General features: G+C 45.9%; 1 long non-coding RNA gene and 1 pseudogene across 1 annotated transcript in view; both read right to left on the bottom strand.

Moving 5' to 3' along the window:
* Window positions 1–10,226: 10,226 nt before the first annotated feature.
* n-R5s92 lies at window positions 10,227–10,345 on the bottom strand (annotated as a pseudogene).
* A 3,852-nt stretch (window positions 10,346–14,197) lies between these two features.
* The window catches only part of Gm39448, a 28,287-nt gene continuing 16,594 nt past the window's right edge, over window positions 14,198–25,890 (bottom strand). The window contains exon 3 of the long non-coding RNA XR_871318.1: window positions 14,198–14,229. This is a non-coding gene — a long non-coding RNA (predicted gene, 39448). The remainder of the gene's footprint in view (window positions 14,230–25,890) is intronic.

Raw genomic sequence — 25,890 nt, forward strand, 5'->3', positions numbered from 1 at the left:
TTGATGGCACTTGAGAGACCAGGACTGCACCTCCGAGTGGAGGGGAGGAGTTGGCTGTGTTGTTCTGTTGTTCTTTCGCTGTCTTCTTGTCTCCAGATGATTCATTGTTTTCATCATCTAGTTTCCCCCATGAGGTTGCTGGGGGCCTTTTATTGAGGACGCAGCCAGTTCTAAGCTTGGCCCGAAAGCTCGGGAGTTTGAGCGAACATCTCCAGCACTTTGCTTTGTAACTGAAAGGTCAAACCTGCTCTTTCTGTGTGGTGGCAGAGACACTCTTTGTCTTCATGTCACCCATTGTCCCAGTCTCTGTCCTGCTACTGCCTTTGGAAGGGCATAGAGAACATTGTCCTAAGAAACGACCATGAGCAGGAGCTAGTTACATGCCAACGCACTGGCCGAGCTAGAAGACACGGAGGAATTTCTAGACACACGTAGCCCACAGAAGCAGAAGATCTGGAAAAAGCAATAACTAATAAGCAGATTGAATTGTTGAATTAAAAAAATAAACACAGACCTCACCAGAGAAAAATGGTACCATTAGTGAAATGTACCAAACAGTTCAAGAGTTAACACTGTTTTTTCACCCTTTTTCAAAATTCATAGGAGAGGTGACACTGATCAATTCATTTTCTATGCTAGAGTTACCTTGTTACCAAAGCCAGACAAGGATGCTGTAGGAAAATAAGATTATAGGCCGATATCCCTGATTAACATAGATAAAAAATGGTAGACAAAAATCCTAGCAGTCTAAATTCAACTTCACATTAAAAAAATCATTCGCTATGACTGAAAATCAATGTATGGCGCACTTCATTAGTGATGCCGAGGATAAAATTTACATAATCGCCTTCGCACATTCAGAAAAGAGTTGATGAAATCCAGCACGGTCACGTAATAAGATGTCTACTCTTACCTTCATTGTGGATGTCCCAGCCAGCGCACTTGAGCAAGAGAAAGAGACCAATGGCATCATATGAGTCAAAGGACAGAGGAGAGTAGTGTCACATTTATTTGCTGATAATATGATGTCATAATTGGGAAACTTTGAAGACCCTCTTTCTCCCACAGCCCAGCAGAAGCCTGTTGGAACCGTCAGCTACGTTTAGTGAAGTTGCTTCAGGTTGGTAGGAGCTGCGCTGTCAGGGTATTCTAAGTGTATTCTTAACTTTTGTGTTGAGACAGCGTCTCATCAGATGGTCCAGGCTGGCCTTGAATGCTGGAAATTAGGTAGGCTTTCTGCTTGAGGCTGTCCTGCCTTAGTCTTCTGAGGCGTTTTTTCAAGAAACTGGCTTGCTTTGGGTTCCCTTTTAATGAAATTTCTCTACTGTGGCTACATGTAAGGACCCATCATTCCGATCCTTCTTCTAGACTATAATAACTGATAAAGAATTTAGGGCTTGGGGGATTTGAGAAGCCTCTGGGGACACGACGGACTTGCCAGGATTGAGGAACCGGCCCTGTCTGCCCTTTCAGGGCAGAGACCCGCTCTTAGCACAGTGTCTGGCTCAAGCGAGTATGCTGTGCTCTGTGTCTTGGCGGTTTCATTTGGAAAGTGATTCTTGCATTTGTTGTGTTTGAGGGTTGCTTTTGTCTGGCGGGGCTGAGGGCTCTGTGGATAGATCTGATATCCTTGGCCACAAGTCTTCATGCTGCAGTGGGGATGTCGTAAAAGCCCTTGAGTTTATTTCACAGTGAATCTATAAATGGCTTGATCTTTGTTGGGAGATATAAACACCCCTTCCTGTGGCAATGATAGGCCAACGGAAGATGTTCACCCATACAGCTGCTCAGGAAGCCCTGCCTTCTTTCCTCAGGCTGCCTCCACAGCCTTAGCTCCTTGCAATGACCTGGGTGACAGGAAGCAGGCCCTTTCTCCATGGTGATCAGCTGTTCTTAACGATCATTCAACAGTTATTTTAAAATGACACCGCTTTCCCTAATATGGAGGCAGATGTGTCCTTCTAACCACAAACATAGGGCAAGAAAACCTGTTCCCACTGGGGAATATTTGAGTGGCATCTCCTTATCCTTATCTCCTTATCAAACAGCCTGACTATGAAGCTAGGAAGAGATACTGGGGGTGGGTCCCAGATATGATCCTTATTAATGCTTTGTCTTGATTCGTCTCCTAAAAGCTGTGCTTCCAGACCGAAGGGTCCCGGCCCCCAGCTGGCTTCGACTGGTAATAAAGTATTGCTGTACAGCCAATGGCTGGGTGGGGAGACAGAGGCAGGACTTTTAGATTGCTCTGACAAGGGACTGAGAGGGAGAGGGGGAAGTGGAAGGAATCCATGATGGGGGGAGGGGCAAGCAAGGAGAACAGACTTTAAGGCCTGCTGACATGTAAGATTCCAGGAAAGTGGCCCTAGAGGCCATTCCCCCACTGGGCCTGGGGTAGCAGAGGTGAAATATGGATTTAGCAAATATTAATTCAAGAATACCAGAGGGGAGTGTGTGCTAGCCTCAGGGAGGTTTAGAAGTGCCCAGCTGTTGAACTAGTCATGGCATATCCAAATTAGCTGGTGTGGGGGTGTGGGGTGTGTGTGTGTGGTGTGCCGTATGTGTGTGAGTGTGTGTGTGTCTTTCATTCGCGAATCCAGAGCTCTTGGGTGGGTGCAGAGCATGTGTGCTACCTGGCAGCAACCAAGGCAGATTAACTAATTTACTGCTACAGTCCTGTCTACTGTTTATGTGTCTGTTGGGTGTGACATCTGTGTGGGCCAGTGTCTTGTCAACTTGATATAAAGCTTGAGTCACTTGAGAAGAGGGTACTTTAATGGAGAATAAGCGAGCACCTACCAGATGCTCGTGAGGCATTTTCTTGATTAACGATTGATCTGAGAAAGGCTAAGCTCACTGTTGGTGGTGCCTCAATGGTTCTGTGGTCCTGGATGCTATCAGAAAGTAGGCCGAGCAAACCACGAGGAGCAATCCAGCACATAACATCCACCCATGGCTTCTGTCCCAGTTCCTGTCTCTAGCTTCCTTCCCTGGCTTTTTTCACAATGGACTGTGATGTAGAACTGTAAGCTGAAATCAACTCTTTGCTGCCTAAGTCATAATGGCATTTACCACAGCAACAGAAACCATAACTAAGACAAAACCTAACATCTATTGGCCTCACTTTGCCTCTTTGTAAAATGGGATGAATGAAAGACTGCCTACCCAGCTGCAGGAGGAGGTAGGGAGGTAAGACCCAGAAGTGATTGCTAAAGTTGGTGTGCAAATCAATATTAGCCCTTCAGTGTGTGGAGGTGGCTCCTGCTGCTGACATTGCTATGGGATGCTATGAGGGTGTGGACAGGCCTTTCATAGATCTGAGAGGCAGAGTCATCTTCCTCATGATACCTGCTAATGCTCCAAAGAGCACAGAGCCAGGAAGACAGGAGATCCTTTTTTGCTTACCATGTATCTGAATGAACAAATTCTAAACTGTGGTCTATCTCTAGGAGGCCACAACAAGAATTCTTCAGCCTAGTTCTTTTCCTTCAATCCAGCTAGATGGGCAAAATCTTCTAACCCTCGCCCCCTGTCCATATTCCACTAAAAGGAAACATAGGACTGAGGAGACAGCTCAACGGGTAAGGTTACTGCCATGCAAATGTAAGGACCCAGGTTCAAGTCCCCAGAACACACGCAAAGCCAGGCATGGTGGTGTGAACCTAGAATTCTGATGCTCCCAGGTGAGATGAGAGGCAGAACCGGAGGATCTCTGGAAGCCTGTGGGATGGCTTGCCTGGTGGACACAGCCATGAAGGAAGGAAACGAGAGGCTGCCTCAAACGAGAATGGTAAGGGTAGACCCCTGAAGTCTTCTGACCTCTACACATGTGCTATGGCATGCATACATTTGCATGTGTGTACACGTACATGTGGCATCCAGGGCATGAGCATCTAACTTGTAGGGAGACTATGGAGACCCGTGGTACTAGCGTATGCGGAAGTGATGTTGATGTGAGACAGGAGGATATCTGAGATGGGAAAGAGCTTTGCTGAACATCTAGTGCATGCAAACACTGTGTGAGCCACTACATTGCAGGTTCTCTTCCTGATCCTCTGGGGAGACTCTCATCTTGATTACATGCAAGAGGCCCTGATTTGCAGTTTGGCTAGGGCAAGATCACACAGTGTGAGGAATTCGTTCTGTTTGTGAACCGAGGTTAACCATAAAAGTAACTTACAGCTAGCTGCCTGTGTCACAGATTCTAAAAGGCTGACGGACAAATTAGAACTTCATGGCTGTGGAGAGTTGGAAAGTGACCGGTCCATTACCTTAGGCCATCTTTAGCCCCTTAGAAGTCACTCATAACCCGCTTTTGTGTTTGACCTAATATCCCCATGATATCAGGCAGACCCTCTGGAATATGTTAACAGATTGACACCAACCTGAGAGATCTGGATGTCAGCAGGTGCTACCAGAGACCCAGAAAGGAAATCTTTCCCTGTGTTTCTGTAACCCACCATCCTGGTGTTCATAACTTGATTCACGACTTCCTTTTGTATGGAATTGTAGAGGTCTGATGGAGTTGTTTCTGTGCTGAGGCACAAGAGACTGCGTTCCTCACCTGTGATCACTGATATTTGGGTTACAATGAGCATCTCTTATTCTTTTAAAGGTGGGAGCTGTGCTTGGTGTCAACTGGTCTCAGGGTTCGAAAGTATTTTCTTCCATCCTGGTGGGGGCACCGGGCATCTGAGACACAGTAGGCAGGCGGTGATGCTTAATCTTGACGGCCAACTTGGTAGGATTTAGAATCACAATGGAAAAAAAAATTCTGGCCGTGATGGTGAGGGATTCGCTACATTAGTTTGTTGAGGTGGGAACACGCATCCTGACTATGGCAGCCCTGTGGTGTGGGCTGAGCGCCGACTGAGTCAGGAGGTAAAGGCAGCTGAACCCCAGCGTTTACCACTCTTAGCTTCCTGACTGTGGGTGCCACGTGACCAGGCACCTCCTGTACCCACACGGGACTTCCCTGCTGTGCCCTGGAAATGTTAGCCCAAGTAAAGCACCCTTCTTTGTGTTGCTTTTACCAGGTACTCTGTGACAGCAGTGAGACAGGTAACAGATACAGATGAATACTCGAAAACTATTAAAAGGGAGAAAAACCCACAAAATTTGTTTTCTGATATATACAATGGTGCTACCAAGAGTCATTTATGTCCCATTTATGCCTAATTACCATATAGCGCAGTAATTATTATGATTAACTAGCTGACAGATGAGTTGGCTGAACATTTCATTTGATCTAGGAAGCACAGCACATATGGGTTCCATCTCCATCAATCCTCCCCCTGCGGCATGGTCATTTGTTCATAATTTTGGTAAGTGACAGCAACACTGGTCAGCAGTTTCAGACTACCATGTCCGGAAGAGACCCAGAACATGGAAATCACACGGTCTCTGCTCTGGTGTCAACACAGGAAAAATCCACTGATTTTCCAATTGTTGCTGCCTCTGTTCATGAGAATCATTAAGAAGAACGGGGACACTTGGAGGCAATGCAAAATCAAGGTGGGCTGCATCCTGAGTCTCACACGCGCTATTGTCTCGACAGCAAGAAAACACTCGTGAGAAACCGGATCCTTCTGCAGCAAAAAGGCGCTGCTTATATACACCTTAGTGTGGTGTGTCCACACCTGATTGGCTGCTCTCCCAGAGCCTCATCACCACGCCCCGGGATGGGCAGTGACTTGGCACGAATTTACTCTTGCACCTGCGCACATTACTTGTTTACCAGTTAGGCACAGCGGAGGCTCATGATGGCAATTGCTCATGGCTCTCCACACCTGAGGAATAACACTCAAGCTTGAACTCTGACCTCCACATGCACACATACACACATGCATGCACAGGACAGGTACATACCACATATGCACTATGCATGCACCACTTATGAATGCAGACACACACACACACACACACATACACACACACACACACACACACACACACACACACACACACACACAGACTTGCACAATGCAAAGGATGAGTGGATGAGCCAGGTGTGTTCCTCATGCCTGTGATCCCAGAACTACTCAGGAGGGTGAGTCAGAGGCTTTCAAGTCAAGGACCTGCCTGCTCTGGGCCGTCTAAAACTACAGAAGGAACGGGAGAGAGGTGTTTAGGATGCGGTACCTGAGATCCTGGAGCCTTGCGATGGTGGCTGCACTCGTCAGCCTGGGCAGCTGCAGACTGTCTTAAGGATGTGAGTGTGGTCTGATGCTTTCTTTACCCCATTTGCATTTATTGTGAAGAAATAGAAGAACCTTGCTTTCTCTGCCCATCCTGTCCAGTTAAAAACAGAGCGGAGGGGTTTCATCTACCTGTTTGCTTGGGCTAATAAATGATTTCCAAATGCCAAGTAAGTGGAAGGTACTTACACACACACACACACACACACACACATACACACACACATCTACAAAGACTAATTGCAACTGCCTATGTTGTGCTATTTCGGGTGTGCTAGCCCTCATTTATTATGCTGTATTTGTGTAATTGCAGCACTCTAGTGGCAGATTAGGATTTCAAAATACAATCCCAGTCACCATCAGAAGAAATGGGGAACCAGGTGAAGAATGAACTCAAAGCAATTAGAAAGTCTTGTAAATTAGTTTTCCCAAGGGATGTTGCCTGCACCCAGACCACGAGATGATCTGCCTCTGGGCTAGTGTCCATGTGTGTGAGTTTGTGCTTACTTGTGTGTGTGTGTGTGCATACTTCTGGGTCTGGTGTCTGGTGTGTGAATAAATGCTTTCTTGCTTGGGGTTGGCCATCTTCCTACTGGATGCAGAGTTTTCTGTTTGCTATCAGTGGACTCAGTGTTCAGAGGTTCTTGGCCACAGACTGTATCTGATGACCCGTGCCCCGCCCCTCACACCTTTCTCTCCTTTATCCATCCTTGAATAAGAGACCTGAAAACTCAAAGTGTCTTATTTCTCTGCTGGGCAGCTTGCCAGCTCACCTTGCTTGGGGACATTGTTACTTTTGCTTGATCTATATTCTTATAAAACTACCAAAATATTTTCTTTCAGTCCTGCAAAAGCTAAGGTAAGATTTTGTTGTTGTGTTATTTTGTTTTCTTTCTTTCCCATTTTGGCTTGGGGTACAGTCAAGGTATAGTATACAACACCAAATCTTGATACCTTAAGGCCATTTGAGCATCTCATTTAGAGACAGACTTCCCCCCTCCCCAGAAATTTCCCTTGGGCTATCTCATGTAAAAGCTAATTTGAAGAGCATATTTTGGCATATTAATGAAAATATTTGAGTGGATGTTTTCCAGACTAAGAAGTAGGAGTTTAGGGGAAAGGGAGGGGATAGTTTAAATTATAATTTTTGTTTTTATTGACCAATTTTCCCAATATTACTCCTTCCTTTGAGTGAAAGCCCCATTAATCCCTCCCCATACCCTGGTTCGGAGGCAACCAGTCTTGTATCTCAGACTGGCCCAAAACTTGCTATGTAGCTGAGGGTGAACTTGAACAGCTGATCCTTTGCCTCTAATCCATGAGTTCTGGGATTTTAGGTGTGAACAACCAAGCCAGATGTATGCAGGTCAGGCTACAAAACTCAGGGCTTCCTGAATGCTAGGCAAGGGCTCTGCCAACTGAGCTACAGCTGGAGCCTCTGCTCAGCTCTTCAGAACACGTGTTTATGATTCACCATTGGCCTACTGGTTCTGCTCTGTCTGGGAGTGGCTTCTTCGGAGATGAGGGGGAAGGATGGAGCAGTTGGGGGGAGGGCTCAGTTTCTGTTCGTTGTTTGTTTTTTGAGACAAGATCTTGTTACCATGTAGCCCAGGCTGATTCTCCTGTTTCAGCCTCCAGGGGCAGGCATTCGGGTGTGAATCATGGGCTCTGCCTCCTGTACCTTTACATGTGTAGTTACAGCTTCAGATGTCTAAGTCCAGGAGCCTTCAGGCTGGCCTGTGCCTCTAACACTCCGCATTTCTTTTGGTGTGACATCAAGAGGAAGTTGGAAATGTCATCTTTAGCTATCTTATATCCTGGTAGCTTTAAGATTTCCTTTGTGTGACTTTATAGTTCTCAAAATATTTTTAAGGGTCAGGGGAGGAAGCACTTTCAAGAAATGAGATGGGAGAGGGAATGTCTTTGTGTTGGCCTGGAGATCAGTGGCTGATAACAACACGGAAAATAGTTTGATTTCCTCCCTCTCTTTCTCCCTCCCCGTCCCCACCTGGGGCCTAGAGATTGAGCCTCATATACTAGACAAAGCTCTGCCCTCAGTACTTTGTAATTTTGTAAATAAATAATAAGGAATAGAAGATTTAAAGCCCAGATTGATCCCTGTAGCTTCTTTTTTGCTGATCTGAGACCTTTTTTTTTATTGGCAATCCACTTTCTATAACCCATTCTGGCCCCCGCGGTTTTTTCTTTGGCTCTGATCTCTCTTGCTGAACTTTCAGCGGAGGATCTCCTATCTACAGCTCTTTCTTCATCTTCGATGCTGACGAGTCCCCTGTCTGGAGCAACCACACATACTGGAATGAATTAGCCATCGAGAAAGGCGGAGATGGAAGCGTGGGGTGGAACCCAGTGAAGTGAGATTATTTTTCCCTCCCACTCGCTCTCCAGCAGTGGATGTTTTCCGGTTATCTCTGCTTTGACTCTAGCTGTTTGATCCTCAAAGTCGAAGAATGGCTTCCGCACAGTTTTATAGTACTAGAGATGCCAGCTGCAGCCATAAACTCCTCCAGTTCAGCCGTATCTGCTTGCCATATCCTGAAAATATATTTGGCTGTATTTTCTCCCTGCACACCTATATGTTGTGCCCTCCAGGGACAGTCCTCCTGTGCACTGTTCTCTTTCCCTTCCTGTTAAGCCCACCATGCATATACAGCTTCCTCAAGAGCATGCTGGCTTTTTATTTCTTCTGCAGTTCAGGAAGGGGCACAGGTGTCGCTTACCAGTGCTCTGCAAAGCCATCCTCCGCCCCATCCCCCTTCTAGAGCTACAGTTAGATCAACAGGAGAGAAAGGTTATTGATGACAGAAAACTTCTGCTCTCAGAACCTTTTTCCCTGAAGCATTCTGGCCACTGTGGGGGCAGGAGTGAAGAGCCTCTTTAAAGAGACATCTGTGCCCCTCCCCCACCCCCACCCCGCACCTTTGGACTGTGGGAAAAAAATGGAGCCCAAGAAAACTAGAATTTCCTTAAGAGTCTTATGCTAGGAAAAGGGAAAGGCTTGTCCTGGTGTCAGCCTGAGATGACAAGCTTGTCTCCTGGAAAGAGGTTCTGGAAGGTTCAGGCAACCATCTTATCACACTCCACCTTGTGGGAGAGACTAGAGCAGAGACAATAGTGGGTCAGTGAGGGAGCAGACACACCCTGACCAGAGATCTGGCTGTAATTATGCATAACACACACACACACACACACACACACACACACACACACGCTACCCTCCCCCACCCCCCTGTTCCTCGGAAGGTGGACTTGGTTAATCCCAGGACCTCTTTGTCCCTCTTCACATTTTGACCATACTGCGTTGGCCACTGTTCCCTGTGTTTCGCTATGACTTTTCTGTTTAATGAACCTACTGAGGATGGATAGCTGAGCGGAGCATCTCAGGGCTGCCAGGGCCTGGGCTCTGACCCTAATAACTCTGCTAACATTTAGAGAGGACGGGAAACAGCCCAGTGTCATTATACCTCATTTGACAGTGTGGCCCGACATCCTTGATAAAAACAAAGGACTTGGGATAGGACAAGTAAGCTGCAAACCTTGGAAGCTTCCGGGAAGAGGGAGATAGGGAAAAGGAAGAGAAAAAAATCACGCCCTCTTGCGTTAGGGAGGCGGAGCGCGGCGGTGGGGGTTAGGGCCAAGGGTTGTCTATCAAGAAAGAGTGACAGGCCAGAGTGTTAGGGGAAACTGGCTTAGGCTTCTGCCGGTATCTGAAAAAGACGCGAAGAAGAGAAGAAGAAAGGGTGGTTTTGCTTAGAGCCAGGCTGCAAGTCTGACTTCGGAGGGCACCACGTTTGAGGCTCTTGTGGTCCAGGATGAAGGATTGCACCAGGAACACATTGTTAGAAATAAAAATAGACACAGTTTATTAAGAAAGAAAAGGTAGTTGGGAGAATGAGAGTGGGCCAGTGAGCAGAGGCAAAAGGTCCCCAGAAGAGATGCATGCCCCTGCACAGGCCGTGTGTAGCACCTGCCTCTCCTCATTTCGCCTTTCTTTTTTCTTTCTTTCTTTAAAGCTGACAGCACCCGACATTCCCAGGCGGTTTCCCATCCAAGTACTAACCAAGCCTGACCCAGCTTAGCTTCCGAGGTCATTCGGGATCCGGCGCGATCAGGGTGGCACGGCCATAGACCTCATTTTGTGTCACAGCTGTTTCTGCACATGCAGTGAGAGCAAGTTGGCTGCTGGTGTTCACTGCGGTCTGGCTTTTCACTTTTTCTTTAGTCTGGGACCCAGCATATAAGATGCTTGCCCCTACGCTCAAGGTTAGCCTTCTGTCTTACACATCTCTGAAAACACCTTCACAGACATGCCTAGCCGCGTGTCCGAGGTGACTCTAAATCTAGTCAAGTTGACAAGAAGATTAACTATCCTACGACCTAATAAAATGAAAAATTTGCACTCTGTGAAAATCCTGTTGAGAGGGTAAAAAGGCAAACTATAGGCAGGGGAGGGGAGATATTTGCAGACTACATATTTGACAAGGGATTTTCAACTGCGAGCTATAAAGAACTCTTACTACTTGAACCGAAACATTATACAGGCGAGCCAACCTAGAAAATGAATAAAAGATAGCAAATAGGTATTTCACTATAGATGAACCCACAAGAAGATGTTTAATGTCATAAGCCATCCAGAAGCTGTAAGTTAAATTCCTAATAAGCAATGCAGATACATCTCTCAGAAGAACTAAAACAATTTCTTAACGATTTACCTTATTTCTTTAAAGTATGTAAATACTTGATACAGTGTGTGGCTTTGTGCACAAGGGTACAGGTGTCCACAAAAGCCAGACTAGCACAGGGCTGGCGTTCCAGGCTGTGTCAGCCTCCTTGAGGTGGGTGCTCAAACCAGACTCGGATCCTCAGGAAGAGCAGAAAGTACTCTTAACCACTAAGACAACCCTACCCCCAAGTCTTTTAAAATAGTAAATAACATCAAATCCTAGAAAGATTACAGAGAAACACAGCCATTCGTGGGTTGCTGTGATGTTGTAAAAGAGTGTAACACTGTAGTAAACAATTTGGGAGTTTCTTATTAGAAATAAACATGTACCACGTTTGATAGCTTATACTGTAAGTTTTATGTGGATTGTTGACAGGACCTTGAGAAGGAGCCTCTTGTCACAGCAGTGAGTCATTACCTGGATTTCATTGGCCTCTGAGTGTCCTTGGGAGGGAGTTTCTAGATAGTGTTCACAACACTGGAAGATCCACCTAAATATGGGCACCAATAATCCATTTGCTGAAGTCCTAGGCTGAGAGAAAGTAATCTGGGCGAATGCACCCATCTCCATCTCCTCCTGGCTCTGGATACAATGTAACCAGGTGCCTCACACTCCTACAGACACAACTTCTCTGTCATGAAGGACTGAACTGGGAGCCGGGACAAATCCATTCTTCTCAGATTGCTTTCCCTGGGGGTATTTTATCATAGCAACAGGAAAAGTAATGAATATACCATGCTATCCAGAAATTGCAATTTGAGTACTTATTCCAGGCAAATGAAAATTCACATCTATAACAAATTCGCACGGCAATGTTTACCGCATCTTTATTTGGTTATAACCCCAAACTAGAAGTAACCCAAATGCACTTTATTGGACAAATGTGTAGGTAAAGTATGGTACAGCCAAGCCATGGAATACTACTTCGTGATATAAGATACCAACCCATGCAATAACTTGGATGGACCACAAGCAACTTACACAGATTGAAAAATGCCAATCGGGAAAGGTTGTGATATACAGCTCCCATTTGCATAAAATTCTTGTAATAAATTATAGCAATGAAGGATCATAGATACACTGATTCTGTAATGCCATGGATCCTGACCGTGGAAACCTCACATATCCACATGAGATAAAATTGCTTAGACCTAAGTATACACAGGCAGGGTGAAGAGGGGAGGGAGAGAGAGGGAACCAGGGAGAGAGATTTGGAGAAATACAGCTAAGGTAGGTGGATTAAATCAACATCAATTTCCTGATTGTGATATTGTATGATAGTTATGTAAAACGATGCCATGGGGGGAAACAGGGTTAATTGAGGGAGTTCAGGGCATCTCTTTATTATTCTTCACTGTGAATGAAGCAGAATTAGGACCAAAGGCAATTAGAGAGGGTATCTGTAATTATCTCAAAATAAAAAGTTAAAAATAAAAAGCCCACAACACTCATCTCAAGTGAATATCCTTCATACAGGACCCCAGCCAGCGGCTAGCGCTGAGCCTGTGAGCATCCTCCATAGAGGACCCCAGCCAGTGGCTAGGACAGAGCCTGTGAGCATTCTCCATAGAGGACCCCAGCCAGCGGCTAGGGCTGAGCCTGTGAGCATCCTCCATAGAGGACCCCAGCTAGCGGCTAGCGCTGAGCCTGTGAGCATCCTCCATAGAGGACCCCAGCCAGCGGCTAGGACAGAGCCTGTGAGCATCCTCATAAAGGACCCCAGCCAGCGGCTAGGACTGAGCCTATGAGCATCCTCTATAAAGGACCCCAACTAGCGGCTAGGACAGAGCCTGTGAGCATCCTCCATAGAGGACCCCAGCCAGCGGCTAGGGCAGAGCATATGAGCGTCCTCTATAAAGGATCCCAGCTAGCGGCTAGGACACAGCCTGTGAGCATCCTCTATAAAGGACCCCAGCTATCGGCTAGGGCTGAGTCTGTGCCACTTGCTCTCTGATGTAGACTAAGGCCAGTTCTTCAGGCCTTCAAAACCCATGAAGGCCCAGTCTATATGATGCTGCCTGAAGCTGTCCTCCTCAGTCTCCACTTAAAGTTTGGCAACTGCAGCATCAGGCACCGGAAGTGTCCCTAATGAGAGAGATTTATTTTATTTATTTATTTCTGGTGTCCTTTGCTGTGGTGGTTAGGGTCTATATTCCTGGGCTCACAAAGAAGTTGGATCCCCAAATATAGACTAATGGTGTTAAAGAGACTATCCACTTACTATGTCATGAGGTGAAATCTTTGACTTGGTGAAACTTAGTCCCATGGCTGAGTCCTGGTTCCTCTCTAAGCAAAGGCAGAGAAGCGTCTCCAAATAGACACCCGCGCTCCACGTCCTTACCCATCAGGGCGCTCTTCGTGGCCTTGAGACTTGCCAATGCCAGGTAAGGCACTTGGACCCTGTAGTTTCATCACTGTGAGCCGATTTATTTTTGTTTTATTTATTTATCTATTTATGTATGTATTTTATATATTTTGTTTTTATTTATGTATGTATCTGTGTATATGCATGCCATACCTGGTGCTCACAGAGTCCAGAGGAAGGTATTTCGTCCTCTAGTGTTGGGCTTACAAGTAACCATTGTGAACCACGCAACATGGAAGCTGAGAGCTGAACTTGGATCCTCTGTGAGAACAGTGAATGCACTTTAACTGCTTCAGCCTCAGCATCTTTTCGTTCTGTTTTGCTTTTTTAAGATGGACAAATACATCCACTTTCCACCGAAGTCTTTGCAATAGATGGCTTACGTCTTTATTTTCTCTCTCTTTCCCTCCTCCCACTCCTCACCCCCTCTGAGGAATCCAGTTTGACCCAGTCTTGATGTGTGTAATGATCTTTCAGTCTTCCTGTGCCCACCTAGATGACAGGTGTGCACCTTCATGTCTAGTTTCATGTGGTGCAGGGAGGTGGGACTCGGGGCTGTGTGCATAAGGGAAGCACGCTGTCTGCAAGCTGTGTCCTGGGATGCAGAGTCATTCTCAGAGTTAGTATTTTATCCCAATCATTTAACTATTACCAATGAGTAAGTGGGAAAATTAGATCATAGCCTGCCAACCAATTACCCAGCAGTCCACAGACTCAAAAGTTCACAGTGTAAACAGATAGGAGAGAGAGAGAGAACAGTTACCATTAACGTGGACCAATCATGCCCAGAGCAGAATCCCGAATACTCCTTCAAGTAGAACAGGAAAAAGGATTTTAGTTACTTTCCAAAGCAGAATGAAGACTTCTGAGGTCAAGAACATGTAGCTGATTCTCCCGGGTGCCATGGTGAAGTGGAACTTGGCAACTGTTTTGAAGAGAACATTCAAGAATTTCTTTGTTCCATCTGTTACTCAGAATAGAAGTAAAATCCTAAAAATAGTGATTGAGAGAAGTGAGATTGTACAAACAATGATCCACCGAATCTTTCTAAGACCTCAGAGCTACTGAGCAAGATTTTCTCCTTAGATATCCACAGTGGCAGGCCACTCACTCTGTTAGGCTTTCCCCTTTAAATCCACAGGTTTGGAAGCATTCCCAGTAAGTGTTTAATGCCGTCCACTAGCTGAGCACTGTGGTTCAAAGCCTGCAGTCCCAGTACCCCGAGGGGCAGGAGAATCCGTGTGAGCCACATGGCCCTGTGTCCCAGAAAAACAGACAGAGGCCTGGGAGGTTAGCCCAGTGCTAGAGCCTTTGTCTAGCATGCATGAGAACCTAAGTTCAATTTTTAGGGCTTCAAAAATTGAAGTGTGTATGTGTGTGTGTGTGCATGCACACACACACACATACACAAATGTACACAATGGAATTCACTTTCAAGATGAATAGATTATCTTTTCTTAAAAGTTAATTTTTATTTGTGTGTATGTGTATGTCTCTGTGTGTCAGGTGCAGATTCCAGCAGTGTCAGAAAAGGCCACAAAAGACCGTCGAGCTGGACTTGCAGGCGTTTGTGAGCTGCCTGGCGTGGGTGCTAAGAGCTGAAGTCAGGTCCTCTAGAAGGACAGCAAGCACTGTTAGTCACCGACCCATCTCTCCAGCCTCTGGAGCTGCCATAGAACAACAAAGGCACTGGCCTTGGTCTCTTTGTGGAGTGCTGTCGTCGTTTCTACCCAGAAATCAGTGCAGTCAGTACCCCTGCCAGATGTGTCTTTATCCCAACTCAAGTAGCAGATGAAGCCTTATTGATTGATGGTGAGTTCTGGAAATTTCCTACTTAATGGTATGTTTCATTCTTAGAAACATGGTCTTGTTTATCCCAACAAAATCCTGTAACATTGAATGTGAGCAGGGTTTAAGTTTTAAATCCCCCACTTCTGGAGAGGTTCAGCCACACCATGTATTACTTACTAAGACACCTGCCCTGCTGTCTAGGATGTTTTCAGTGCTAAGTAATCAAAGCCACCAACTCACTGCTGATGTCATCGTTGTTACTGTTGTCACTGTTAATCTTGGCATTGAGGTAAGCATCACTGGGCAGTCGCTTGCTTTCCTGTCACTACTGGAGCCAGCTATCACACTAGTGAGTTTAAAGCATTATTATTGCCTCTCTTGATTTGTAATGAACCAGATGTAGCTTTCATAATTCCTAGACCAGCAGCAGTTAACAACCACTTCTTTTTTTTTTGAAGATGCATTTATTATTATATCTTAAGTACACTGTAGCTGTCTTCAGACACACCAGAAGATGGCATCAGATCTTATTATGGGTGGTTGTGAGCCACCATGTGGTTGCTGGGATTTGAACTCAGAACCTTCGGAAGAGCAGTCAGTGCTCTTAACCGCTGAGCCATCTCTCCAGCTCCAACAACCACTTCTTCCTTCAGCCTTCTGTTCTGTATGTCTGGTTTTGCTCTTACACTGGGTCTTGCTATGACTTCTGTTGTGGGTTTGACTTTTTTTTCAGAGGAGGTGTGAAGAAAACATCTTCTCACCCACCCATCCAGATAAGGCACCAATGACAGATCAAAGAAATTACTCTATCCAAGTCCAACATGGTGAGCCAATGAGTTTATTGGAGGAGCAGAGAAGACTCAAAGGTAGCTCCATTACTAAAATGCTCACCCTAGTATGGGTGTCAACTCTGAATATTGTATCCCTGAAGCTATCTGTACAACTTGCATGTTGCTCAGTGTGTCAGAGTTCACTTGTACACAGCTAGGCTTGGAGACTTTCCTCCCAGGTCACTGTTTGCTACTTCCATAAGGTTGGGAAATGACCTGTGAGTTTTGTTAATTTCAGGAACTTCTTGAGACTTGCAAGTTGTTTACTTCCTGAGTTTTATGATTCTCTCTCTTAAAGATAATGTTTCAACTAGAAGGAAATTGTTATACACATTCTTCAGAGATTCTCCTGCCTCAGCCTTCTAAGTGTTGGGGTTACATGTGGCAACATACCGTAGTCTGAGTCCTATGTACATGGCAGTTTCTGGTGAATGTACAAAGAATTCCTGTGTCTGGCTGCATCAGCAACTGTCTCCTCCCCCTATCCTTGGTACATTCTGCCACAGTAAGTAGCTGGGGGCTGATGTTAAATCTATTCTGACCCAGAGGATTTTAAATATGATTTCTATCCACAGCTACTGTGATAGTTGTTTGACTTACAACAGCATGCCTTGCTGTGCTTAATGTGGGACTTGATATCAGCATTTCTCATGGTCCAATCTGTGGTGGGTAATGCTGACTTTGGCCCAGTAGCCAGAGACATCACTCTAAACAATTTATATCCCGGCAGAACAGATGCTACGATTTCATTATTGTGGACTGCTATCATCTCTACCCAGAAGTCAGTGTAGCCAGGAGCCTTCGCCAAGCGCATCCCCATCTCAATTGACACGACAGACACAGCTTTATTGATGCTGCCTTCTGGAAATTTCCTACTTACCAATATGTTTGATTTTTGGAAACATGATTTATTTTATCCCCAAAAAGTCCTATAACACTGAATATGAGCAGAGGGCTTAAGATAAGGTTTTTAAATTGGTCATTTCTGGTTCACTTGGTCACTGCTAAATAGATAATTCCGGACATTTAACTGTGGTAATCCACATATTTTGACACTGGTTAGATTGTTGCACACACCGCATTCCCCGGTCTGTCTGATCCAACATGGCACTGTGCCAGTGACTGCCATAAACTACATGTTTCCAAAACTACACCTCAAGCTCAGGTTCCAGACTGAGCCCAACTCAAAATGGCTGTGCTGATTGGCCAGTGAGGGAAGAAGGCCAGCCAACATCTGGAAGGCTGTGGAAGCTGCCTCTATGTCTCTCTCAACCTCAGCAAGGTCCCTTTCAGAACGAGGGTGGCTTTGAGGAATTTGTTGGATAGGACACTGTGTAAGGAGTAAAATCAAAGCCTGTTGAGTTCCTCTGAAACAGTCGCCTAGGCCTTATTTTAACAGAGGTAGGGTCCTTGCCCCCTTTAGGGGGGTATGCGTGTGTGTGTTGTATGAACACAGGTGTGTGCAGGTATGTGTACATGTAGAGGCTAGAGGAGGGTGTTGGGTGCCCTGCATTCTCTGTTGTATTCCTTTGAGGCACTGTCTCTCACTGAAGCTGGGGCTAGGTTGGCCAGCAGCAAGCCTGAGAAATCCCATCTCCATTCCCCACAGCTCTGAGGTCACAGGCGCATGTTCAGGAACCCTGGGCTTTTCCCATGGGCACTGAAGTCGCAGCCTGAGGTCTTTGTGCTTGGGAAGTGAATGCTCTCCTCACTGAACTGTCTCCCCAGTCCTGAGGCAGAGCTTTATTTTGTAAGATTTAGTTCTATTATTTTAAGAATTATTTAGTTAGCTAGTTTTTATGTGTACTTGTGTTTGCCCGCACGTATTCATATGTATCACATATGTGCAGGATCCCCCAGAGATCAAAAGAGGGCATCAGATTTCCTGAAACTGGAGTCACAGGTGGGTGTTGGGTGCCAAATCCAGGTCTCTGGCAAGGATAGTAACCACTCTTAACCACTGAGCCCTATCTCCATCCCTGGTTTATTGTTTTAAATCATTCGTGTGTGTGTGTGTGTGTGTGTGTGTGTGTATACGCACATGAGTGACTGTGTCTGATGAGGCAGAGGTGTCAGATCCTCTGGGGCTGGAGATACAGGGGGTTGTGAGCCACCTGATGTGGGTGCTGAAGACAAAGTTCTGGCCGGATGCAAGCAGATGCAAGCAATGCATACCCTTAACTAGTAACCTTACGTTCCAGCCCCTAAGGTAGGGTTTTTAAACCTCTTCAGAGTGTGGGGTTTAGCTTCTGGGAACGCTTCTCTGAAAGCAAGCCCGGTAGGAGCCATGACAGCTTGACCTGAAGGAGAGAACGTGGACGTGTGGTCAGAAGAACTGAAAGGCTGATCAATGAGTCTCTCATGCCTTGGTCGTTAACTGCTTTTGGAAGTTGGTAGGTCGTGTTGTGCTCTATTTCACAGGAAGTTCTAGAAGGGACAGGATAACGTCTAATGCCTTTCTGTAGAGCAGGTCCAGTCTACATCGGCAGTGGGATGAGGTGGAACAAGGAGGACAAGAGACCACTATGAAGTCGTCCTTGATTTAAAGGACCTCAGAGCTAAGGTCACGGAACGAAAGGGAAACCACTGAAGCTCAAATTGTGAGGTGCTCTGACTTCTAACATGGGAGTTTCACAGAACAGAGATGGCGGGGAGTGGCATGATCAGAGATGCCTACTGAACCACATCTTCAGTGACATTTGTATCAGCAGTTACAGAGCAGGGACAGAGGCCTGGGTGATGGGACCCTGAGTGAGAGGGACAGAAGTATGGGCCACTTCTAAAGAAGCAACAATAACAAACCCTTCATGACATCTTGCAGGCAGGTGTGGAGAGAGGAGAAATAAAGATCCCAGGAGAGCTTTGATTAGGGAAGCCCTGAGGCAGGAGGAGTGCCCAGAGTCTGGGCGGAAGATCGCAATGAGGCTTTGGCTCTGCCAGCATTACTGACCATCTGCATGTTCTCAAGGCTCCGAGAAAGCAGGGATAAATAGGACAGAACTCTGCAGTGGGGGCTTGCAGGTTATATATGAGAAGTGCAACCGTGGAATCTAGGTTATGTTGGCCGGAGTAAATAAAATATACGGAACGTTAACAAACATCAAGCACAGGAAACATGGGAGAATCTAAAAGGAAAGCTTATTTCAGGACTAATGGGTTGTCTATAGCCCCAAGCTTGCCCCTTGGAGTCTCCAGCAAATTTTCCAGGCTGAGGGTAAATGAAGTTTGCCAAACGTAGGAATGGCTCCCCTCCCCTCCCCCCCAGGCCCAAGCATGTACCATGCAGCATATACTATTTATCCAAACGTCGGGTTTGCGGAGTGTACTGTATTTTGTTTGGAATGTGAGGAGAAGCCCCGTCTCCCCCACCCCCATCTGCTCACTGCAGCTGTGCTTCCTGCTCAAGACCAAGGCAGTGCACACCTCAGCATGGCTCTCAGGGAATCATAAGGCCCTACCTCCAGCTCAGTAGCTTCTGCAAGCAGGTCACTGCAGGGGACGGGGGGGTTGGGGGGGGGGGGGCGCGGTCATTTACTCTTCAGGGGTGTGGTGGAGAGCTTAGGTTATCCTCGATGTGGGGAGCTGGCCCCACATTGTTGCTTCTGCTGGAGGCACTGATTGAACACAGTGGGTACAAAACTAAAACAACAAGAACCTGACCATGACAGGGCACATTGGGGCTGGATATGATAGTGACACACAGGTCATTGTCAAATAATTAATTGTACTTTCGAAAAGGAGAAGACAAGAAGTGGTGCTTTTGTTTATGGCCACTCTCTTATCTCTGGTTGGCTACTTCACCCTGACTCCATCACTGGTGTGTTTGTTCGCATGTGGACGTGTGCCACGTACTCTATAAAGACCTTTTGTTCACAGCATTTACCTGCCACACAAGAAAGCAACTGACATCCACAAACAATCTTACAGAGATATTACTGGCATTGTTAGAGACAGAGTCTGGGTCCTGACAGTCACAAGAAGCTCACCCACTTGCCCCTGATATGCCAACCAAATACAAGTACTATCAAGGAACAGAGAGAGAGATTTCTATATAGCCTCCTGGGAAACAAACGAGGTGGTCCAGTGAACATGTTCACTCCCAGTCATCTTGGAATCCTAACACGAGGGCTTGGTCTAACATGGGGTAACATGCAGATAAGTGGTCCTGGTCAGGGTGTGGTCCTGACCATCACTGACCCATCACTGTCTGGGTCTGTTTTGTGAGTTGTCAGAACTCGGCGTAGCTTCTTCCTGGGAGGTGAGCTCTCTGTCCCCTAACCATATGGCACCATGGCTTCTGGGGTTCCTGAGGAAATTTTAAGTCTTTGGCACGTGTTGTTTTAATAGGCAGATAGCTGGGGATGGGCACAGCATCCCTTTGGACTACCATTTCCTGCCCTGTCATGGTGGTTGTAAGAGACCCTTATCATGGAGACTTTTTACTGAGTTCTCATGAGTTCCATAGAGATTCCATTCCAACAATGGCATCTTTCTTTTTTGTGGTGTGTGTGTGTGTGTGTGCATGAGGGCACAAATGTGCATGTATGTGCATGTGTGCTCATGTATGTGCATGCCTGTGGAGGTCAGAGGCTGACATTGAACATCTTCCCCTTTAACTCTCTATTATAGTTTTTGAGACAGGGTCTCTCTCTCTCTCTCTCTCTCTCTCTCTCTCTCTCTCTCCCTCTCTCTCCCCCCCCCCTCTCTCTCTCTCTCTGAACCTAGACTTCAGTGATTTGGTGAGCCTGTTTAGCCATCCAGACCCAGTGATGTTCTTCTTGCCACACAACCCATTGCTGCCATGCCCAGCTTTTGATGTGAGGGCTGGGAGTCCGAACTTAGGTTCTTTTGCTCACATATCAGGCACGTTATCAACTGATCCATAACTCCATCCTCTCGTTTTTTTGTATTTTGTTTCTCTTTAGGATCAGAGAATAAATAACTAAGCCCGCAGAAAGCCGTCCCTGGCACTTTGCCTATTCTGGTCCTGTTCTAGATGTCACGGCCATGATGTACTCTTGTGGGCTGTTTATGTTTCCAGAGGAAGGGGAAGGGAAGGGAAGGGAAGGGAGTTCTTTATGGCTGTTTTGGTGTCAGAGATTCCAGCTGACCCCCACATCCTGGCTCTCACTCCCCTCTGTACCTACTTGGCTCCTCCACTGCTTGCCAGACAAAATGAAATAAAACAAAACCACCAAGGAGTCCAGAAAATTGAAAGAAAAGTAAAGGATAAAGAAGAGCAGAGGGGCCCTGACATCAATTTCCCTCTCTCAGTGGGTACTTCGTCTTTATTTTCTGCTTCCTTTACTGAAAAAAAAATTGATTTAAACTTTGCTTTGTTACAGATTCCAGAGAAGTTGGAATGTAGTTTCTAACCTTATGCTTTGTGAAACAAAGTCCCAAAGTCACAAAACTACAGAGGACCTAGAGCATTAGGAAGAACTGGGTTTTCATTGAACTGCATAATAATTACCAAGGATTATGGCTACTGCAGGAAAGTACAGATCCTAGTATCCTAGTGTCTAGGTTGCTGTGATAAGTTGACCAAAAGCAACTTGGGAAGGAAAGGGTTGATTTCTGCTTACAATCTCAGGCCACACTCCATCACGGAGGGAGCTTAAGGCAGGAACTCAAGGCAGGAACCTGGAGGCAGGAGCGGAGGCAGAAGCCACAGAGCGGGGAGGGGTAGTGCTTACTGACTTGCTCTCAGTGGCTTCCCCAGTCTGCTTTCTTATAGTACCCAGGACTGCCTGGGGTACCACAGAGATCTGGGCTCTTCCATAGGCCATTCTGGTGGGGGCATTTTTTTCAGTCAAGGTTTCTTCTTCCTAGATGACTCTGGCTTATATCAAGTTGACAAACAAACAAAAACAAACAAAAAACTAGCCAGCATACTTGGCAAAGTATGCTAATACTTTGGCCAATACAGAGGCCAATAAACACCTCTTTGGGACAAACATCAGACATTTCTTCAGCAAGCTCAGGTAAGAATACAGATTCAAGGAGACACTGAGATGGATCGCTGGGTGAGTAGTATATTAAAGAGCTGTTAATGCAATGGATAGATAAGCAGACAGACAGACAACATCATGGAGGGAGCTTTTAGGAGGAGTTAGGGCCCCAGCATCAAAGACAGATAGCATGGAAGGAATCAGGGCCCACATGGCACAGTTAGGGGTGGTGTCTTCTAAAAGCTCTTTGAGGAGGGGGCGGTTTCATAGCCCAGGTGTTAGCTAGGAGGAAGGGGCATGTTGAGCAGGGTGAACGGCCATTTATACCCACTTTGATGTGAACTTGCTTCCCCAGGTAAGAGGTCCTGGTCCTTGAATATCTCTTAGCTAGGAAAGCAGAGACAATGGCATCATTAGGTGCCTGCGTTATTGTGAGGGAGGAAGGACTGCTGCAGGTACTGTGGTCAGGTCTGTGGTCTAATATTGCATTCTCCATCAGAAGCAGTTCACTTCAGCACCGTGAGTGTGTGCAGAAGGCATGATATTTAAGTTCTGGAAGATCAGAGTGCTCCAGTCTCCTCACCCATCTCTGGTGTGTTTATAACATCCCTGTATCCATTTCAAAGTGGAGTGGGTACCATAGCTTTGTATATATATATATATATATATATATATATATATATATATATATATATATATATATATACACATATATATATATGTATATATATATATGTATATATATATATATATATACTTATACACAAAGGACTCATGAGAGCCCTCCCTCACAGGGCCCTGGCATAGACTTTGGGTATAGATTTGGATAGAGCAGCTACGTCAAGTGACATGATAATTTGGATATTTGCTTTGTGCACTTTCTTTACGTTCTGTTAAAGACTAAGGCCCAAATCTCTCGTTGTTTTATACTTTTGTATTCATTTATTTTTGTGTGTGGTATAAATATGTGGGAGGGAGTCTTATAGACATGTGTGTGCTATGTGTGTTCATGTATGTGTCCTTCAGGAATCTAGAGGTTAATCTCAGGTTTCATTTCTCAAGACCAATGTATCTCAACGTTTTGTGACAGGATCTCCCACTGGGACCTGTAGCTCACCAGTTAGGATAGGCTGGCTGATCTGCAAGCCCCAGGGAGTCACCTATCTCTGCTTCCACAGTGCTGGTGTTACAGGTTTGTCACCATGCCCAGCTTGGTGAGGACTTGGATGCTGGGGCCTCAGATCTGGGTCCTCATAACTGATTAGCAAGCATTTGCCCGCTGAGCTGTCTTTCCAGCCCCTGTACTTTTCTTTTCTAAACAAACAAACAAACAAACAAACAAACAAAAAAGTTCAATCAAGTTCTAAAGTCACTGAAAAACAAAATAAAACAAAACACCCAGGACATTTCATCTTGTCTTATGGGTTTTGTAGCTTAAATTTCAAGTCTAAGACCATGGTGGGGTGGATATGTGTCCCTTAGATCTTTTACAAGTGGCTGCCTCTGTCTTGGACATTCAAGATGCTTTTGGTCTGATTCAGGCTCCGTGCTCCATATTCCCATGATAAACAAAGGCAGCATTTGAGGAGGTTCACCTCTGAGTGGTGGTGGTGGTTGCTTTAAATTAAACTTGCTAATCAAAGGTTTGGGACCTAACAAAGGATGCTTCATCGAATAATTGGCTGCAGAAATTGAGTTTGATAGAAGGATTTTTTTTTCCTCCCAGTTCCTAAGTCCTGTGGTACATTATGTGAATGGGAGGGGGCCAGAGGAAGGAGGAGAGGAGAAGGCCTTTTCAGAGTCATGCAGTTAAGTCATTCATTTGTACTGGTTGTCTATCCTGCCGTAGGTGCCAACACCCTCATCTGTGACACCATGGAGGAGGGGAAACTGCATTCTATTTTTGTGCCCTTTTCCCCTTGAGAACTTACATCTTCATCTAAAAGCAATCAGGTGGGCCGGTGAAAGGACCAGAAAAAGGATGGCTTTTAATAGCTTCTGGGATCAAGATTCTCACTAGCTCCTTAAAGGCTGCCTTGCACTTCTGTGATGTCTAATGTGGTATTTTCCAGTTCCACCTGTATGTTTTAATTTTTTTCTCCCTTTTCTGATTAAAAGAGAAAGCCTCAAAGGACAGTAGGGTATCTGGAGGTGGTGTAATTAGTGGAGACAGTGCTCTTCAAAACGTCACCCAATTCATCCCGTTAATTACGGTAGCTGCCCTCCATTACTAAGCCTACAGTCTCCATCTGCATAAGTCCCTGGGAAATTGTCTCTGCACAGAGCAGTGTGTGTTGCCCACTTGGAAATGCTAGGGGTTAATTGACTCTAGCCCCCCCCCCATCCCCACCCCTATGCTCTCCCATTGATTTTCTGGATACCATGGAGCTGGAGTGCTTTGCTGGAAGATGGACAAGACCATCAGAATCAGGCACAGAAACCCAGTGCTAAGGGTCTTTGTATACACTAACCTGAGAGAGGCAGGTGCAGGGTCCAAACTAGGGTCAAAGTAGCAGAAACCAAGATCAACACAAGCAAAATGTGGAAGAGGCAGGAGATGATGTCTTAAGATGAAGGAGAGGACTTGGGAGTTGGTGTTGTTGCTGGATAGAGACCCAAAGGCCCAAACGATCTGTGCTAAGCTGCCTGGAGCGAAATACTTCTCACAGAGCAGCCTCAGGTGCACTTTACAGGAAGCTCTTAATTCAAAGGACATAGAAAACCCACATCCCCACATCCTGGGTGGCAGCTGCAGGGGGGAGTAAAGCAGCAAGTAGTTTAACAGAAGCCAAAGCAAGCAGTTAGCTGGGGCATTTCCATGCTGAGTTTGTAGAACAGTGTTGGGTTAGACTAAAGATAGCTCTGGCTAAGACAAGATGGAGGAACCTTTGTCCTCTCACAGTGTCAGGACTTGGAGTCCAGTGTCACCTGAGGATATTGTAGCCCAGAGGTGATCAGCCTCTAGGTCTTAATGACATCACCCATGATTCCAGACAATAAATGGGAAGCTGGGTAGCTAAAAGCTGGCAGGGTCTCTGTGAGGGGGAGGGGTGGGGCGGGTCAGAGTTATCGTGTTCCTAGCCCTGCCTCATAACAGTTGGTTCCTAAGAGGGACTTCCCTAAGGTTTTGAGACTTGGGGCTCCATGGGCCGTTTTTCTCCAATAAACCAATTAAGTGATACACAATTACTAATGGAAGGCAGGAAAGGGGGATTTATTCATTGTGACCACATTGGCAAGCCAGACAGAGAGATCTAGTGAGTCCTCAAATGAATCTTCAGGGTCCTGAATTGGGACTGACATTTAAATTGGAGGCCGAGGATTTTATGTACAAATAAGCAGTCCAGATCAAGGTGTGGCTCCACCCACCACTGGCCATCATTGTCTGGGCTTCTGTCTTGTCCTATAAGGCAAGAACCCTATTAGTTCTTTTTCTTGGAGATAAGTTCCCCTCGGGCTGGTCCTGGGCTTCAGTCTTTTCTTCCTCCCAACATGGCATTCCTGAGAAATTGCAATTTCTTAGTGTCCGTTGTTTCAACAACCTGATCGTCAGAGGGGAAGGCATGGGGTCTCTTTGAAGTGTCTGCATTGCTGCCAGGAGGACTATTTGGTTACAGGATGGCAGATGCGTGTCCTGGGTTTGCCTGTGTGTATGTATTGGGGCAGGGGCCTCTGCTCACAGTCCTAAGCAGAGCTCATCACAAGTAAGTGGCTGGGATTTATTTTAATTCCTGGAAGAAGTCACTTTGGGAAAAGAAGGAATTTGGAGTGAAGTAAGCCAGAGGGATAAGATTTGCCTTAAAATCTAGATATGAGGGAATAATTAGCTCCTTGACACAAAGACAGAAGAAAGTTTTATTATCTCTACACAGTAAAAGGAAGATGTGGAATTTCAGTCTCACCAAGATGGTCTCTGTTTACAAATTCCTTGCTGGTCGCCTGAACAAAGAAAGCTATTGCATTGTTACTGTGTTCTGGGAAAGCATCCATCAGGGCACACCCAGAAAATGGTGC

This window comes from Mus musculus, chromosome 9 (genome assembly GCF_000001635.26).
Source record: "Mus musculus strain C57BL/6J chromosome 9, GRCm38.p6 C57BL/6J".
NCBI classification, from domain to species: Eukaryota; Metazoa; Chordata; class Mammalia; order Rodentia; family Muridae; genus Mus; species Mus musculus.